The sequence below is a fragment of the Rhododendron vialii genome, chromosome 6a, assembly GCF_030253575.1.
Source record: "Rhododendron vialii isolate Sample 1 chromosome 6a, ASM3025357v1".
Classification (NCBI taxonomy): domain Eukaryota; kingdom Viridiplantae; phylum Streptophyta; class Magnoliopsida; order Ericales; family Ericaceae; genus Rhododendron; species Rhododendron vialii.
The window spans coordinates 35963600-35984697 of NC_080562.1; the positions used below are offsets into that span (position 1 = coordinate 35963600).

Consider the following 21098-nt stretch of genomic DNA (forward strand, 5'->3'; position numbering starts at 1 on the left):
TTGGAAACAAAAACAAACAACATACTCTAAAATCAAGGAGGATACAAAAACAGGCCAATTCTTTTTAATTTTTTTTTTCTTTTTGAAGTCAAACAATGTGATGTTTTCTGAGAACAGGGTTGAATCATATTGTCCTTAACTCTTTTCTAATCCTTTTACTTCATCCTACTTTCACAGCACAAACACTGGACAACACTAAGGAGCCATTGACAAATGCATACTACTCACCGGCAACGCCATTCAACTATGGAGCAGGACACGTGCAACCAAACCGCGCCATGGACCCCGGATTAGTTTACGATTTAACCCCAATGACTACCTGAAATTCCTATGCGCACTTGGGTACAATGAAACCCAGATCTCAGTGTTATCTGGAAGTCACTACATGTCCCAAGGCCAATATTAGTCTTGCTAATTTCAACTACCCTTCAATCACAGTGCCTATGCTAAACGGCTCCACCACTGTGACTCGAACCGTTAAGAACGTTGGTTCACTGGGTACTTACAGCGTCAGTATCCAAAACCCGGTTGGTATATCTGTTTCTGTTAGTCCAGAAAGATTGATGTTTCGAAAAGTTGGGGAACAGAAATCATTCAAGGTGAGTATGAAGGTCGAAGAAGGCAATAAACGTAGCGATTATGTATTTGAACATTAGACATGGGCATGAAGTGAGGAGTCCTATTGTTGTCAAGGCAGTCTAAAGACCGCAACATTGTGATAATCATCTTCACGTATCAAATTGACGTTTCATTATTCACCCGATATATTGATGTAAAGTTAGACGATGGAATTGAGACCCAAAACTTAGGGTTTATTTCTCATTACGTTATACTTATACAAATGTAAACATTAATTACACATTAGACCCTTATCTTCTAATCTACTTACATAAGAGATTAAATGTAAAGTATAACTAATTACATATAAACCAATAACTTAACACTCCCCCTCAAGTTGGTGCGAAAATATCAATCAAGCCCAACTTGAACACGATGGGGTAAAAACTCTTGCTACCAAGCCCTTTTGTGAATATGTCGGCCAGTTGATCTTTAGATCTCATAAAAGGCATACATATCAAACCTGCGCTCAGCTTCTCCTTGATGAGGTGTCTGTCAATCTCTATATGCTTCGTTCTGTCATGTTGAACAGGATTATGAGTAATGTTGATGGCAGCTTTATTATCACAGTGGAGTTTCATAGGACCATTATCAGTAAATCCCAAATCACGTAACAAGGTTTGGAGCCACAAGAGTTCACAAACGCCATGAGCCATAGCTCTGTACTCAGCTTCTACACTAGACCTGACGACCACTGATTGCTTCTTACTTCGCCAAGTAACCAAATTTCCCCCAATGAAAGTACAATAGCCAGAAGTAGAGCGTCTATCATCCACAGAACCAGCCCAGTCAGCATCAGTAAATGTCTCCAATAGCAGGTGACCATGTTTAGAGAACAAAATTCCCTTTTCTGGAGCTGATTTGAGGTACCTCAAGATACGATAAACTGCATCCAGATGCGAAGCACAAGGATCATGCATAAACTGACTAACAATGCTCACTGCATAAGTAACATCTAGTAGAGTGTGGGCTAAGTATATCAGTCGACCCATTAGTCGTTGATATCTCTCTTTGTCAGTGCACTCCCCCACATTACCACTAAGATGATGATTCACCTCAATAGGAGAATTTGCTGGTCTACAGCCTAACATACCTGTTTCTTCTAAAAGATCAAGTATATACTTCCGTTGGGAGATAAAAATACCTCCATCAGACCTTGCTACTTCCATGCCAAGAAAGTATCTTAGTGATCCCAAATCCTTAATCTCGAATTCTTGAGCCAGACTAGATTTGAGATTAAGAATTTCATTCACATCATTGCCTGTCATTATTATATCATCAACATACACAATAAGGATAACAACCTTACCAATGCCTCCCTTGATGAACATAGTATGATCTGCATGACTCTGTTTGTATTCAAATCCTAACATAGCCTTGGAAAATCTGTCAAACCATACTCTAGGTGATTGCTTCAGCTCATATAGAGCCTTCTTCAATCTACACACCTTCCTTTCAGCCTCAGAGGAAGAGAAACCTAGTAGTACATCCATATACACCTCCTCTTCTAACTCACCATGGAGGAATGCATTTTTCACATCAAACTGGTGAAGGGGCCAATTCAAATTGGCAGCACAAGAAAGCAGAGCTCGCACAGTATTTATCTTTGCTACTGGTGCAAATGTCTCCTCATGGTCAATACCATAGGTTTGAGTAGGGGTGGCAAATTGAACCCAGACCCATTAACAAACCCAGACCCATCAATTAGAAAATAGACCCAACCCAACCCATTTATTAGTTGGGTAAGAATGGGTTCAAACCCAGCTAACCTATTATTAGTTGGGTCATAATTGGGCATTAATTGGGTCAACTTAAATGACCCAATGGGCAATGAAAGTAACCCACCAAATTTCATCTCTTAATTGGTCTCTTTTGCAATTGGGAGATGGAAGAGTATAGCCCCCCTTCTCTCTCTCCCTCCTCCCCGCCCCACCCCCCCTCTCTCTCTCTCTCTCTCTCTCTGTCCTTCCCCCCCCCCCCCCCCCCAGCCCCCCCTTCTCTCTCTCTCTCTCTCTCCCCTCCCCCCCCCCCCCCCCCCCGCCTCTCTCTCTCTCTCTCTGTCTCTCTCTCTCTCCCTCCCCCCAACCCCAAACCCCAGGAACATGGCCTTCTCTCTCTTTTATTCAATTATTTTGTGCTAAATCACACGCGTCCAAAAATATTTTGAATTGTCCGAATTAAAAATTAATTGTGACCGGTAACAATTATTTTGACCAGTCAAAATTGAAAACACATCTCATCCATTAATTGCACGAATGGACCCGTGAAATTGTGCTCCGCCGTGAATAAATTTCTCTCATGGTAGTCCCGCAAAGGGTTTGGATTAAAAAATTGACTTATTTTTTTGTCCTTATTCAAATTTTTTTTGCATTTTTTTTGTTTTGTATCATATTTTTGTGACTTATTAATTTGTTTTGATAAGAGGAATCAGAAAAGTAAAAAAATTTGATCGAAATTTATAATTTTTTGAATAAAGACAAAAAAAATCAATAAGACAAAAAAAATTACTTATTCTCGTCTTTTTGAAAAAATTTATGAGTTTCGATCATAATTTTTTTTACTTTTCTAATTTTTCGATCATAATTTTTAGTATATATGTAATTGGGTTAATGGGCGGGTCGGGTTTGCTTTAAAATAAATGGGTCGGGTTGGGTATGGGTAATTAGACTCATAGTTAATGGGTCTAAATGGGTCAATGACCCATTAAAGACCCAACCCACTAACAACTTACCCAATTTGACCCAAACCCGCCCGTTTGCCACCCCTAGGTTTGAGTAAAACCCTTGGCAACAAGTCTTGCCTTGTATCTCTCAACTATACCATTAGCATTTTGCTTAACAGTGAAAACTCATTTGCATCCTACTGATTTCTTTCCTCCTGGAAGTGATACTAGCTTCCAAATGCCATTCTTTTTCAAAACTGTCATCTCTTCTACCATAGCTCCTTTCCACTTAGGTATTATAAATACATCTTGCCAATTCTGTGGAATACATATAGAAGAAAGAGACGAAACAAAGGCATGGTACGAAGGAGATAAACGATCATACGAGACAAATTGAGAGATAGGATGTTGAGTACATGATCTAACACCTTTTCGAAGAGCAATAGGGAGATTATCAGACTCAATAAAGGGGGGTTCAATAGGAGAAAATTCATTACCAGATAAGTCAGTTGAGGAATCCAGAAATGGAGCAGGGGATTGTAATTAACAAGGTGGTATTACACATGAAGACTTTCCTTTCTTCTGTCTAATGTAGGTCTTTAAGTTAGACCCTTTCAGTCGTTGTGATAGTTCCTCAATATTGTCACTAATGTCATGAGTTGCTCTTTCAGCAGATATTGATTCCTCTCTAAATTGTTTCATCTCCCCCTCACCATAGTTATAAAAAGAGGTCTCTTCCTCCCTCATCTCTTCCTGTCGATACTCTCCCTGAAAAGATGGAGTGGAGGGAGAGTAAAAGAACACTGTTTTCCAAAAAGTAACATCCATAGAAACATAAAACTTTCTAGAGTGAGGATCATAACATTTATAGCCCTTCTGGGTAGGAGAGTACCCAATAAAGACACACTTATAGGCTTTCGGACGTAACTTGCCCCCAAAGGGATGAGGGGCATGAACAAAACACACACAACCAAACACCCGCGGTGGGAGGGTGATGACGCGAGAACTGTGAGGAAGACACTCAATAGGAATGTGGAACTGGAGAACACTAGATGGCATACGATTGATAAGATAAGTAGCAGTCAAAATCGCCTCTCCCCAAAAAAAATTGGAAACATTCATGGTGAATAAAAGAGAGCGAGCTACCTCAGCAAGATGACGATTCTTGCGTTCAGTAACTCCATTTTGTTGTGGAGTGTCAACACAAGTCGTCTGATAAAGAATGCTATTTTCGTCTAGGAATGCCCTAAAATTCCTATCTATATACTCAGTCTCATTGTTACTATGGAGAATTTTAATATTCGTATCAAATTGAATGCGCACCATGGCATAAAATGATTTAAAACAAGAAAAAACGTCACTTTTTGACTTAAGTAAATACACCCAAGTGACACGAGAATAATAGTCAATAAAAATGACAAACCACCGAAAATCTTTAAGAGATGTAACAGGGGAAGGATCCTAAACATCAGAATGGATAAGTGTAAAAGGAGACGCACTCCATTTATTAATAGGTGCATAAGATGAATGTTTATATTTTCCAAGCTTACAGGCTTTACAAAAAAACTGACTCCTAGGACAATGCTTTATTAAATTAGAAAAAAATTTCTCTAAAATTTCAAAAGAGGGATGACCCAATCTACGGTGCCACTGATGTAACATAGTAAGAGCTGGATCCATATTTGCTTGCAGAGCAAGACCACATGACATGGGTGGACGAGGTTCAGATTCCAAAAAATAATGCCTACCATGTGATTTACCACTGCAAATCATCTTCCCAGTATCCAGTTCCTGAAAGACACAATAAGTAAGAAAAAAGGTCACGGAACAATTTGCAGAACGAGTAAAGCTACTAACAGACATAAGATTAGTGGCAAAGTTGGAAATATGTAAAACTGAAGATAGAGAAATAGAGGGAGAATAGCGAACGAAACCCTTCCCTGAAATAGCAGAGAATGACCCATCTGCTATTCGGACCTTATCTTTACCAAAACAAGTAGAGTAAGAATCAAACACAGAGGAACACCCAGTCATATGATCTGAGGCACCAGAATCTATAATCCAAGGAATAGCAGAAGATGCGGTAAATGCATTAATCAGAATACCTGTGTGAGCAAAATAAGATGAAGTAGGAGCTGCTGTGGAAGAGGAAGCTATAGTAGATGGAGAATCAGCCCGAGCCATAAGGCGCCTAAGAGTTTGTATCTCCCTTTGAGAGAAACCACCAACATTATCAGATGATGCCTGAATCCTAGAACTAAATCCAGAATCAGGCAATGTGCCAACTGTAGACTTTGAAACATGGGTCTGGGCCCGAGAACGCACCGGACCACGACCATAGCCACCGCGTCCACCCCTGCCCCCACGAGAGGGCTTGCCATGTAGCTTCCAACAAAAATCCCTGGTATGACCAGTGTTGTGACAATAATCACACTGAAGTGACGCACGATCAGGAGGCCCGCTGCTAGTACCAGATTGTGACTTGCCACCCTGGAGAATAGGCACGCTATCAAAACCAAAATAACCCTGAGGAGTAACAATCAGGGCAGAACGATCAGAGATAGGAGGGTGCAACATAGCACCCCTTCTACTCGCCTTCTGCTGAACAATAGAATAGGCATCTCCTAATGATGAAAACGGAACACGACCCAACACATGCACTCTAATCGGATCAAGCTCCAGATTAAGACCAGCAAGAAAGTCATAAGCACGCTCTTTCTCCATCATTTTTAGCCAATTAGTAGAATCCACAACACAAACAGCCTAAAAGCCCTGATAATAATCAAATTCCCCCCAAACTCCACTAAAGTCAGCAAAATACACAACAACAGAACGATGATTTTGCTCCAATATACGGAGTCTCTTCCTCAACTCAAAACATTGTGCATCATTACCCTGCTGAGAATAGGTCTAGGCTGCAATAGTCCAAATCTGATGTGGAGTATCAAGCAGCAGGAAAATATGGCGAATATCAGTTCTCATAGAGTTCAATAACCAGGTCATGACTAACGATTTCCGAGATTTAAACTTCTTAAGTTCGATCGCCTCAACAGGTGGAGTAACAAAGTTCTCAATGAATTTAGACATCCCTTTGGCCTCAATAGCCAAAGTAAAAGTACGAGACCAAATCAAATAGTTGGTACCATCCAATTTAATATAGTAAATATCCAGAGAAAAATTATCTAGAGTCCCTACACGACTCAACTCGTCATTCGTATTAGCGGAAGCCTTTTGTTTATCCTCTGACATGTTAACACACCTAGATTATGACAAACGATTTTTTAAAAAAAAACTTGATTATTTTGGATCCAAACTCAAAGGAGTGTAAATAACTCTTACCCAAGCCAAATAAAGACACCAACTCAGATCCAACTAAAAAAAAACACAAAGAAACCTGAACTGGAGGCAACCGAGTGTTGTACAACGTCAGGAAAAGGTAAGAATCGACTGGGGTACTGTCGGAAAAGTCTGGAGTGGCGTCGTACGTCGTTGGAAGTGGTTGTATGGCCGGAAATGGATGTGCAGCATCGGAACTGGTCGGGATTGACTGGGATGATGGCAAAACTGGTCGAAAAGTCCAGCAGGAGCAAGGACGACTCCGGGTAATGATTGGCGAGTCTTGGGCAAGGCCAGACGACGTTGGAAATAGCCGGCGAATCTCCGACGAGTATGGGTGACGTCGAAAAAATGATCAAAACTCAAGATCTGAGTTCGTCGGAAGTCACAAATCAACTAGGTCCTCAAATCTAATCGTCAAGACTGTTCGTTGATTGCCGACAATGGAACAGGTCTGTTCGTTAATTGCCGACAAGACTCAACAAGGTGAGCCAGTCAGTCGTTGTTGGTCACTAGATCGTGTGCTCTGACGATCACAATGAAACAAAGTACAACCATGACACAAACAAAGGGGAAAAGCATCTGAAAGCCTAGCTTTGATACCATGTTAAAGTTAGACGATGGAATTGAGACCCAAAACTTAGGGTTTATTTCTCATTACGTTATACTTATACAAATGTAAACATTAATTACACATTAGACCCTTATCTCCTAATCTACTTACATAAGAGATTAAATGTAAAGTACAACTTATTACATATAAACCAATAACTTAACAATTGACTTTACCCAATGAATAGGTTTTTTTTAATTTCTTTTTGTTTCTTTGATTTGGGAATAGTATTTTGTTCTGGGTCAAGAATAATGGCTATCCAGGAATGGGAGTGGCTGTAGTCATAAGCTGAGGAAGAAGAAACAAATAGGTATATGCTTCGTGTTACTCGATCGGCAATTCTTCGATGAGGCAGGATCCTCTGTGCAGAAAACCCTTGTGCCTTTGTGCCGAGGGGTTTTTCGGCCTTTGGATTTAAAACAAACGTAAAAAGAAATCACACAATCCAGTGGCCGGAAAACCCCTCGGCATAGAGGCACAGGGATTTTTGGGACAAATCAGAAGATCGGACCCTTCTTCGATCTGTTGACAATCATCTAATAAAATCCTCATTTTAGGTTTTAGTTCCAATCTTAATTGTCAGTTATCACTGCTCCTACATGCAATGTACAGAAAGGGATTTTTTTTTACTCCTACTATTATAAGTGAAGATCAAATTACAACTCTCTGCAAAAACTTAACCCAAACAAAAAAAAGATTTCCATGTGACATGGAAAAGAAGAGTACTTCTCTTGTCAGGCAGTCAAATGGAACATTGTTCCAATTTTAGTACCAATCCTTTTTGAAATTCCACATAAGGATGTGCAAAGGGTTGATCACCATCTTCAGTTCTCCATCTACAAATTAATATAGGCAATGGGTACATATAATAGCACAAAACATTCGAAAATTCGAAACAGTTATTTTTATGGTCATAATTTTAAAAAATAGCAGTGTTAAGGTTGCAGATCGCCTGGAACATTCGAACACGTCTTTCGGGATCTCTGTCCTAATTTCTGTGTTTGAAGATTTAGGTTTTGTGTGTGCTTGAGAATAAGAGATTCACCTGAATTTTTGGACAAGGTGGTGGAGGAAGAATGCAACCTCTACCCTAGCAAGTTCAGACCCTGGGCAACATCTTGACCCTCCACCAAAGGGAGTAAATTTTTTGCATGTCTGATCATGGGTCTGCATGTTATGAGCATGATTAGTAAAAGTACGAATATATACGCGCATATTTTTTGGATAACTCAAGAGTCCGGGCCAGCTTGCGCTCTACGCTTGCTTCTCGGTAGACCCAAATCGTTCTATTTGATGTTAATCTGATTATGTGTAGTAGGAAATTTTGAGATGGGGTAGAATTATAAATTACACAATTAAAGGACCGATCATGCTTGAATAATCATTCACAAAATTGCACCAAGAAGATGGTTACAATAACTACGGGGCCATGGTAGGACAGTCCTATTAATATCTCTTTCGAAGAAAGTGGTAAAATCAAATCAATAACTTGTTACCCTACAAATAACAAAATTTAAAAAAATAAAATTAAAATTATTACCTCCCATCTCCAAGGATGAAACTGGAGAGCATCTGAATGGAGAGATGGGTCTAAGTGAACTGCACTCAGAACTGGTAGGACCTTCCAACCACAGGGAATTAAGTAATCTGCACCAAACAAGGAATAAAACTACTTAAGGGCCGGAGAGAGCTTTTTCACTATATATATATATATATATTATCAACGAAAATTATTTTTTGGTCAATTGATAGGAGGGGATAGGAGAAAGGGGAGCTGCGATTCGCAGCGGTAAGGCAACTGAGACATTTTACCTAGTAAGAGAGTGCCATAACCATTAGGCCAACCTTTTGGTCTCAACGAAATGTAATTTAGAAACAACCAATTTTGATACATACCAAAATTCATCTAAAAAAATGTATGTGCCGGCGGCATTTATTTTTTTATTGACGTACGACCAAAAGGCAACATCATTTTGTTTGATAATTAAAGGCATAAATAGGTCTGCGTAGTATTATCGATAGTATGTGTAATTAAGTGCACAGACTAGAAAAAGCACACGCTTGCATGATATTCCAGGCCAGCTAGTCGCACCTCGAATTCATTTCTACAATTCCTTTCACAATTCTTTTCACGCTTACATGTGAGATGGGTGGCCCCGAGAGTTACTGGCAAGAAAAATCGAACTTAAAACCTTGAGAATGAGCAAATAATTAAGTCTTCAGTCAAAACCACCGTGCCAATCCCTTGGGTTAAGCATATCCCAAGTTGTTAATTTAATTGCTTGATATGTAATTTGCTTGATAATTAAAGGTGGATTTATATACCTCTAAATTTGATGTCTTTGAGAGCCTTTCGGTGCACAAATTTTACGACATTCCCATATCTCAGAGCTTCTGTAATTACCTAGATTAAAAAAAACAAAAAACAAACATAATCATTGTAAATATGCATGCACAAAAAGAATATCAAAAGGAAGGAAAATGTTGTTCTAAACTATTTTTATATATTTAGATAAATGTGGACTTACATTTTGAGTGAAATCCATTTTCTTGTAATCTTCCCAGTTCAGAAGCATATCTTCCCCCTTCATGCTCCTTATAGTCCGATGCTCTAGCTGTATTACCAAATAAAAAGAGAAAAAGAACAAAATTGAAGGTATTCAGAATTTCCAATATGCTTAAAGAGTAATGTTATGGTAATAGTAACATTTTAAAACAATAAAAAATAATATATAAAAATATATTTCGGGAGGTTTGAAAATGCACGAATTTTAATAGGAAATGCTTAAACTAGGACGGAGGAAGTACTATATTAGAATACTATCTGATGGATACATACTTTGGAAATGGAGCCAAGATTTTGGTTTGACAGGGGCAGCCACGGTGACATAGTTGCATTCGACAAAATGTACTGGTATATGAAACATCATTTTGTGTTCTAGTAGTATAAGACAAAATACGGATATGATTTAATTACAACCCTAAACATGTGAAGTTATCTTATTTCTTATGTGGGTATTTGATATAGTCATGTAATTATTTCTCGTGAATGAGAAATATTAAAAAATATCATAAGGTGAAGTAAAATTGCTTGAATTCAGATTAAATCAAACCATAATTACATTATAAGTTTTAATTAGAAAAGTGAATTGTCACTAGTATGCCAGTTATATCAGAATTCCTAAGGTATAAGCTACCAATATAAAAAAATATAATGTTAGATAGATGCGGCCTCCACCCCTGCCATTATAGTTCCGCCATTGCGTTACTTTTTATAGCAATGACCCCGTGATCCTATACCTTCCACCTTACAAATACACGCGATTAGTCAATATTTTGGTTATGTAATACATTTAAATATGATCATTAGAGCATTATTGATATATTTACTTATAGTCACGCATATAAGTATTTTTATAAAAATAATGTATATATTATTATATATATATATATGTGTGTGTGTGTGTGTGTGTGTGTGTGTGTGTGTCCCATTGAGAAAAAGGTGACCTTAAGGTGGGCAAGGCAGCAGGTAATTGACCAAGGAAATGAACCAGCATGGCCATCAAGACAGAAGTGGTTTCATAGCCTCCCAAAAGGGAATCCAAAACATAGCTAACTTTTTCATCTTCAGATAAGGATTCAACACCCAGAAGTATCTCAAGGAAGTCATGACCATTAGTACCAGTCCTTGTACTCCTTTTTGTTAGGGTACTTTCCACCACCGTGATCACTACTTCTTCTTCTTGATCTTCTTCTTTCTTCTATGATTGCCTTGACAGTGGAAGATATTCTTCTTCTAGCCTGTAAAGATGACGAGGAAAAAAAAGTTGATCACATGCATGCGCGCTTCCTTTTTTCCTTTTGGAATATTAATTAGAATGAGAAATGGGGTTCAGTTAACAAATGTCAGAATGACATTGGTTAACCAATACTAAAAATGTTAAACCCTAAGCAGTTTGACCAAGCTGGTGGAAAGCAACTACAGGTCTATCTTTCTCACCAAAAAGGTCTCAAGTTTGAATTCAACGAAAGTCAAATATTTCAAATTTGGGGCCACTGAAGATTTTTCCGGTCTTCTATAGTATAACGATCGATGCAGTAGATGGAAAAAGTAATATGGTGCCAATGGATAATATATAGCAGTACTACAGGGAGGTGTAGACCAAAATTGATTTCAATATAATAGTTCGAAAAGACCTACTACATTTCTTGGACATCACAGAATGTACGATACCCTCGACAAAGTTCAATCAAAAATTGAATTCATAGAAACGTTTTTTTTTTTTGAATGGCAAAGAAATTTAATTAATCTTTGAATAAGAATTACAAAGACTAAAGAGAATTTCATAGAAATGTTCACCCAACCATTTGAAACTAGACTAGACTCAATTTGATTTGGTTAGTATGCAAGGACCACACATATGACATACGAGTGGGATAATGTACATGTACGAGCCCCACACACTAATATAATAAACATTTGTCTCTAATATATGTGCATTTTGTTTCAAAAAACAAGTGGAAGTAAAAATACCTTTCTGGCCTCCGCACAGAATGTTAGGAATGCCTTGTATTCTTAGTCGCACATTGGTTAATTATGTTGTTCCTATTTTTGTAGCCTATTATAAATAGGGCTTTTGGGGAACTTCTAAAGTATCTTTTGAGCTTTCATATTGTGGCCTTTTTAGAGTTACGGATTATAGCTGGCTCTTTGTATCTTTTCTTCACGTTAGTTAGTGAATCTTCTCTCTCCTCGTCCGTGGACGTACCCATCTTGAGAAACCACGTATATCTTGTGTCTTTGTGATTTCTTGTTTAGTTTTCAATTTCTCTATCTTAACTTGCGTTCATAACGTTCGTTACAACAAACTGTTAGCAAGGCCAAGTTGCAAAAACTAAGGTTTCGTTTCCAATTGTGGCTATAGCGGCTAAATTCGAGATTGTGAAGTTTGATGGGCAGAGCAGCAGTTTCAGTCTTTGGAGAGTAAAAATGAAGGCGTTGTTAACCCAACAAGGATTGCACAAGATTTTGTTAGGCAAGACTAGTTCTGGAATCAAAGTGGAAGATTGGGATGCTACGGATGCCAAAACTCTGAGTTCTATTCAGTTGAGTCTGGCAGATGACGTTCTTCGCGAGGTGGAAGAAGAAACTTCAGCAGCAGGAATTTGGCTAAAGTTAGAAGGCATATATATGACGAAGTCGCTCACCAACAGGTTATATCTCAAACAACGTCTTTATACGTTTCGTATGCGAGAAGGTATACCTGTTAAAGATCATTTAGACGAGTTCAACCGTATTATTATGGATCTGAAAAATATTGATAGTAAAATTGAGGATGAGGACCAAGCCCTAATTTTGCTATGTTCTTTACCACTTTCGTATGAGCACTTTGTTACAACCCTATTGTATGGCAAAGACACGATATCTATGGAGGATGTTAAGGTTAGCTTATATTCGAAAGAATTGAGGAAAAAAGTGTCAGGTGAGGGTGATGCACATGCGGAGGGTTTGTTTGTTAGGGGAAGAACAACAGGAAGGGAGAAGTCGAGTAATAGGGGAAGATCCAGGTCATCAGGTAAGAAAAAGGAAAAGTGTAATTATTGCAAGAAACCCGCGCACTGAAAAAGTGACTATTTAAAACTCAAAGAGAAGGAAAAAGAAGACTAGAAAGGGGGTAAAGTAATTGTTGAAATTGCTGAAAGTTCAGATGAGTCAGATAATGTGTTATCAGTTACAGAGGGCGATTCTCGCTCTAATACCGAGTGGGTTCTAGATTCTGGATGTTCATACCATAAGTGTCCGCATAGATAGTGGTTTTCTACTTATGAGGCGGTCAATAGTGGTACAGTTTGAGGGCAACAACATGGCCTGTAAGACTGTTGGTTCAGGAACGATTCAGCTTAGAATGCATGACGGTATCGTTAGGACTTTATCTAAGGTTCGACATGTTTCGGATTTGAAGAAAAATCTTATATCCCTGGGTGCTCTTGATTCTGATGGTTGCAAATTCCTCGGTGCAGGTGAAGTTTTGAAAGTCTCAAGGGGTGCATTAGTGCTGATGAAGGGTCAGAAGCGTGGTAACCTCTACACACTCCAGGGCAGTACAGTTTTAGATGCTGCAGCAACGGTTGCTTCATCCAAGATTTCAGATTCAGATTTGACTCGTTTGTGGCATATGCGCCTTGGGTATATGAGAGAGAGTGGGATGACAGCCTGCTTGCTATGTGGCCAAAAAATTGAGAAGGTAGATTTCTGTGAGTATTGTGTCTACGGCAAGCAGTGCAGGGTAAAATTCAGTACAGCTGTTCATCGCACCAAAGACACGGTGGATTATTTTCACTCGGATCTTTGGGGTCCTACAAAGGTAACTTCTAAAGGTTGTTTTTGATATTTTATGAGTATTATCGATGATTTCTCTCGTAAAGTTTGGGTGTATATGTTGAAACATAAGAGTGACGCCTTTAAGACATTCAAACAGTTTAAAACTTTGATTGAGAATCAGACTGGTAAGAAAATAAAACGTTTGAGAACTGACAATGGTATGGAGTTTTGTCTTAGCGAGTTTGATAGGTTCTGCAGTGATGAGGGCATTGTGAGGCAACACACAGTGAGAAAAACCCCTCAACAGAATGGTTTGGCTAAACGAATGAACATGACTCTTTTAGAGAAGACACGTTGTATGTTGTCCAATTCCGGATTGGGCAAAGAATTTTGGGTTGAAACCGTTTCCACAGCATGCTATTTGGTGAATAGGTCTCCGTCGACTGCTATTGAGTGTAAGACTCCGTTTGAGGTATGGTTAGGTCATCCAGCTGATTATTTTGTGTTGCATGTTTTTGGGTGTCCAGCTTACGCTCATGTGAATGAGAGTAAATTGGAGCCACGGACCAAGCAGTGTATTTTTTTGGGTTATGCAGCAGGTGTCAAAGGGTACAAGCTATGGTACTCTGATGATTTGAAGTTTTTGATCAGTAGGGATGCGACTTTTAATTAAAATTATCTAATTAAGGGGTCTAAGCAAGTTGATGATACAGTTCAGGAACAGAGTGTTCCAAAGCAGGCGGAGTTTTTGAGTGAATCTTCTGACTCAGGGAAAAAGCACATTGAGAAGCCAATTGAAGAGGAGTTCAAAAGTTCAGACACAAAGGTTGATCCGTTAGTTGAGCAACCACACACTATTGCTAAAGATAGGCCAAGGAGGGAGATTCGGCCTCCTGAAAGGTATTCGGCTTATTCTGAGATGGTGGCCTATGCTTTATCAGTTGCTGAAACAATTGAGTATGAGGAGCCTTCAAGCTATACAGAAGCTGTTTTGAGTGTTGAGTCTACAGAGTGGTTTGTTGCTATGAATGAAGAGATTGAGTCTCTTCAGAAGAATCAGACATGGGAGTTAGTAGAACCGCTGAAAGGGAATAGGATTGTTGGATGCAAGTGGGTCTTCAAGCGCAAACCAGGTATTCTAGGGGTAGAAGACGCTCGGTTTAAAGCTCGGTTAGTGGCGAAAGGATACAGCCAGAAGGAAGGTGTTGACTACAATGAGGTATTTTCACCAGTTGTAAAACATAGTTCCATTCGCACTTTACTTGTTATTGTTGCATGTTATAATATTGAGTTAGAGCAACTTGATGTCAAAATTGCGTTTTTGCATGGCGAGTTTGAAAAACAGATTTATATGCGTCAACCTGAGGGATTTGTAATTTCTGGTAAGGAGGATCACGTTTGTTTACTTCGTAAGTCTTTGTATGGCCTCAAACAATCCCCTAGACAGTGGTATAAACGGTTTGATACATTTATGATAAGTCAGTCATATTCAAAAAGTGAGTATGACAGTTGTGTGTATTTTCGAAAACTTCCAAATGGTTCATTTGTTTATCTACTGTTGTATGTTGATGATATGCTTATTGCTGCCAAGAGTGTATCAGAAATCAACAGGTTGAAACAATAGTTAGGTGGTGAATTTGAGATGAAAGATTTGGGTGCAGCAAAACGTATTTTGGGTATGGAGATTTGCAGAGATCGAGTAGCTGACAAACTATTTTTGAATCAGAAATCTTATGTTCTTAAAGTGCTTGAGCGCTTTGCCATGCAGAACTCGAAGCCAGTCAGTACCCCTTTGGCAGCACACTTTCGACTTTCAGCTGAGTTGTCACCACAGTCGGAGGATGAGGAGAAGTATATGTCTCAGGTTTCATATTCGTGCGCAGTTGGGAGCCTTATGTATGCCATGGTATGTATTCGTCCTGATATTTCACATGCAGTTAGTGTCATTAGTCGTTATATGGGACGTCCAGGAAAGGCACATTGGGAGGCTGTGAAATGAATACTACAATATTTGTGCGAAACTGCAGGTGTTGGTCTATTGTTTGGGGTTGCCAATTCTGATAATCATGCTGTTGGTTATGTTGATTCGGATTTTGCCGGTGACCATAATAAGAGAAGGTCTCTGACAGGTTATGTCTTTACTCTGTCCGGAAGTGCCATTAGTTGGAAAGCTACTTTACAGGCTACAGTTGCGTTGTCTACAATAGAAGCGGAATATATGGCCATTGCTGAAGCTGTGAAGGAGACATTGTGGATGAGAGGTTTGCTTTGTGAGCTTGGTCTTGCACATGGTGTGAGTTCAATATTTTGTGATTCGCAGAGTGCTATACATTTGACTAAAAATCTGATGTATCATGAGAGGACCAAACATATCGATGTCAGGTATCACTTCGTTCGGGATATCATCTTACAGAAGCAAGTTGAGGTGAAGAAAGTGGCTACGGCAGATAACCCAGCAGATATGTTGACTAAACCGCTTCCAGTTGCCAAGTTCAAGCATTGCTTGGGCTTACTTGGTATTTGTAGTTGATCAGCCCTCCGGGGCATTTAGCGAGTGAGAGATTAAAAGGGGAGATCTATATTTGGTGATTTGGTTCAGTGGAATTCAAGTCAAGGTGGAGAATTGTTAGGAATGGCCTTGCATTTTTAGTCTCACATTGGTTAATTATGTTGTTCCTGTTTTTGTAGCCGATTATAAATAGGGCTTTTGGGCTTTCATATTGTGGCCTTTCTAGAGTTACGGATTATATTCGGCTCTTTTTATCTCTTTTTCACGTTGGTTAGTGAATCCTTTCTCTTCTCGCCCGTGGACGTACCTATTTTGGAAAACCATATATATCTTGTGTCTTTGTGATTTCTTGTTTAGTTTTCAATTTCTCTATCTTAACTTGCGTTCATAGCGTTCGTTACAACACAGAACATGACTTGTTGCCTTCCCTTCCACGAATCCAAAGTCCGAACGGCGATTCTTCTATATCCCCGAGAAACTCAGGCTTAGATTTGATAGTGGCGACAAGCGAAAAAGCGACATTCCGAAGCCTCCTGTGGGTGTCACCCACTGCCACAAGCATTGAAACCTCCCCAAGAATCCCATGGATGGGCTTCGGATAGCTGCACTGGAACTGCTTGTCTTCGTTTTGCAGTATGAAGTAGTTCAGCTCTTGGTCACAGGACACCACCGTTGGGGAGAAGAACAGATGGGTCTTGAACACTTTCCCATACCTGAAAATATATGTACATATGCATATCAAAACCTTGCCCGCCGCATTTACTTGAGCGATCACGCAAAGTAGATGCTGAATACGTTTCCAACATCTACTTTGCAGATCAGACGGCTCATGCCTGCTGTACGTATATATCATTTCACGTATACAGATATATAACAGTACGCAAGTGGAGTGGTGACCAGGCACTTAGACTTTTGTTCAACCTTCACTAACTAAACTACTAACAATTAACGCTACTAACAACAAACACTTCTCGTCAATTCACAAAACCGAAAAAAGACATAAAATAGTAGAGTATATGTCTTTACACAAATACATGTCTACATATATACCATGTCGCTTACCTAGAACAATGGTCATGAAGAAATGCTCCAATAGAGTTGGAAGGGTGAGGCTTGAGAAAGGATAGGGTTTCGCCAAGTAGAGGCCACCCAAATTTAGGTAGAGGACCAAGGTTGAAGAACAAGGCAGAAAATGGTTTAAAATGAGACCCAAAATAAACCCAACAAAACCAATCGATGGGACTAACCAAAAACATCCGGCCATGGACGTTAGGCTTTGTTTGTATACTCTCTGGGCTGATTTTTGTATGGGGTTGTGGAAGTAAAGGAAATGAAGGGGAGTGGAGCTTTTTTTTAATAGGGTACCAAATAGTTCGAGAGACTTCAAAGCATATGTATAGAGCTTGGTGTGAGGAGCTTATGTAATGTTCTTTTAGTATTAATAATAATTAATAGGCTCAATCCATGGGGCAAGGGTCCAGATCAGTTGGTCGATCTTTAACTAGTTCAGTTTAGTTTGGAGCATTTGTGGGTTTTTTTTTAGCAACATAATAATGATCGGAACCGTTTTATTTTTTAAAACTTGTTGAGAACATTGACAACGCTAAAAGTCACGTTGATCGGATATTATTTGATATGATATCGAAATGCATTTATCTTCGGATATTTGTGTCAAAAGGATTTTAGTCAAGTGTTGCATACTTTTGTTTCCAAACTTAATGCATTTTAAAATCATATCAAACGATCAATGTGATTTTTTGCGTTGTCAATGTTCTCTATGAGTTTTAAAAAAGTGAACGATTTCAATCATTATTGTGGGTCTGAAAAGAACCCACAAATAATCCAAAGTGGACTAAATTGGTTGGAGACTAAACTGGTCTGGACCCTACCCCCATTCTATGGATAACCTACGGGGCTGTTACTAAGCTAAGAAACACATAGGCTCTAATACACTTTTTATACTTTTCAATACACTTTTTATACTTTTCAAAACACTTTCACATGTTGTAATACAAATTTTAAACCTTAATAACCACCCGCTAGGCTATTTTAAACATTTTTCTTAATAAAATAGAATGAGTGATTATTTAGTTCTTCCAAAGTACTACAATGTGATCTTTAGGGTTCTTTTTTGGCATATTCGTGTGACGAACTGGATTTGTGACGGGCAAGGATCAATGTGTTACTTGCACATCAATATATGATGATAAACATATCATAGATTAAACACCATGCGACGAAATGCAACTTAATAATTTTGCGATAGTAATGCTATTAACAGCTTACTGAATTGTCAATAGAAAAATAAGGATACAAAAATACAATTTTTAATGCACTTTTCAAGGCAATTTAAAACTTAAAATAATATGTTATTTAATTATTTTCTTACTTTACTTATTGTCCATTGACATTGAGTTGTTTAAACATTTTCCATGTTAAAAATAAAGGAAGAAATTAAAGAAAACAGGCTTTTGTCCGGAGATTATCTGCGGTCGGTGGGAAATGGGAATTTACTTTTATCAGATGCATAGGAGATGAAAATCAATGTAGCCTAGGATGTAGGCCTTTTCTTTCCCACTACCTTGGCAGTAGCAAAGGTGCAGAAGAGAGAGATTTCTCGCTCCAAGGAGAATTTACAAGATAGTAAAAAAAAAAAAATTGGGAGAGAAAAGTGGAAGAAATTACGTATACTCCACTAGCATTAGATTAAAGTTCCGCTAAGATTTCTTTTTTTTCTTATTCAAATTTTTGTGTTTGTCAGTTTTCCACCCAAATTTTTGCGAATTATTGATTCATTATTTTTTAGCTTTATCTTGAATATTTTAAATGATATTTGGGTAAAATTCATAATTATTTACTTTTTCGATTCGACTTAATGAGATGAAGCAATACTATGCAAAATTAGGTGCAAAATTTTAAAAAAAAAACGCAATTTTTTTTTTGAATAAGAACAACAAAGAAAAAATCCAAAAATCCCCAAAAGCTCTTAGCAGATCAGAGCTTAAAATTATGGAATAACACGAGGGGATCCAAAGGTTGGTAACAATTCAAGGATTATAAAAAAGTTTTGCCGTTCAAAAAGGGGAGAGTTTTCATGGTAAGAGAGAGAGAGAGAGAGAGAGAGAGAGACAGAGAGAGAGAGAGAGAAGCTATCCATATTTTATGAAGAACTCAAATTATAAGTCAGTATTTGTCCAAACTTCCTTCACAAAAATATACTCCCTCTGACCTAAATTTTTAGTCTCTTGTTGTATCCTAATCAAATTAAAAATTAGTTATATTTTTTAATTGATTATATTTTTTGTATGAAATATATATATCATTATTAAATTGTAAAAATTCTACAACCAAACATACTTACAGTCATGTTGGACTCAAACACTACATTTTCAATATATGTGGGGCGGCCACATGAATGAGTACTACATGCGAATTGTGTTTGTCTAAGTGAGTATGGTTATACAATCGTTAATTTAACTGACACCTCCTTGAAAAATTGTTTACTTTCTATTGAAGTACCTCAAGTGGTGCTTTAGAAACCCTCTCCAACATTTTTGTGAGCTCCACCAATAAGTATGTGATGCTCATATAAATGTGTCCTAGAGGAGACCCTTAGAACATCACCTTACTTCGCTATTTGAGCATTGAATAATTATCCCCATCAAGTAATTGTTCAGTGCCCCAGGCCCATTTTCCACTACACATTGTGCTGGAATTTGCATATCTTGTCTTAAGTCACACCACAATGTGTGGTGGAGAAGGAGTCTGGGATACCACAGGACGATGCTCCAAGAGCATTGAATAACTTTCCCTCCCCACCTTGTGAGGATAGGGAACGAAAAATTATTCAATGATAGTGCCCCGTGCGTGGAGCTCACAAAATATACGTAAATGAGAGTTTGGAGTATCGTCACGTAATGTCGAGGACATGCGATAATTTCATTGTGAACACATTTGTAATTGTGTGGGTGATCATATCACGTGCATTATGATGCTTTGCTTTGGCCTGGACCTTTTATGGGTCTGTACTGATCTATAGACTCTATCTATACTAGCTATGAGTGAAGCCAGTTGGAAAGTGAAAATTAAGGATGATCTACAATTCTTCACGTACGATGGCAACAAAGTTTAGAACCATCCCCAAATTCACGAACCACTGTTACACTCAAACATTCGTACGAGGAGTAATTTTCATTCACGTAAATCCAAAAATGTGTACAAATGAATTTCATCTGAATACATGCACAAAAGCCCATTTCATATGAAAATCCCATATTAAATTAAACGAACAGGGAAACCAAAAACAAGTAATAGCATAAAAACGAGAGGCTCACGTTTTGTGCATGTGTGTAGATCTCACATGCCCATGTGAGTGTGTTGCGTGTATCGTATGTGAAGCTCATACATCCATTTTAAGTGTATTGTGTATTTGAGTATGTAAGTTGGGTGAGGTTGTTGAATTTTTCTTTGGCTAATTCTTCCCTCCCTGTTGGTTTTTTTTTTTTTTTTTTTCATCTTTTTTAATAATGTCATTTCCATTTTCAATGCTGTTGGACTTTTGAGTCCATCTTTTCCCATGCAAGGCATACAACCAGTCTGTCTAGCTAGGGCCGCTAGGCGTTAGTGGCCTGTTTGGCTCATTTATTACTTTGCATCCAAAGTGCTTGATCAATTGGTGCATTTCTTGCTTGTGCTTTGTATAAATTGGTGCATTCCTTGATCAAGGTACATGGGATTAGGATAGGAGGGAATCCAAGGCCCACATGTTTTTCATTAATTTTTTAGTCCCGTGTTTCATACGTTCTTGATTAACTACTGAATTGGACAAGGTGGAATTATTTTTTCATTAACTAATACCAAGGAGATAGGTGGTACTATTATTTAGTCCTTCTATCTCGGATTATCTCCCTCCTTATTCAACGGTAAAAAACATTTTCAATCATATTTATCTCACTCTAACAAAATGCAGTACGACTAATTTTAATGTTCATATAATCCAATCTATTATTATCTCTTGGGCCCTACTTCTCTCTTCTAT

General features: G+C 38.3%; 1 pseudogene; it reads right to left on the bottom strand.

Annotated features, from left to right (window-relative positions):
- Nucleotides 1-7466: 7466 nt before the first annotated feature.
- On the bottom strand, nucleotides 7467-17433 carry LOC131328690 (cytochrome P450 724B1-like; annotated as a pseudogene).
- Nucleotides 17434-21098: the final 3665 nt, after the last annotated feature.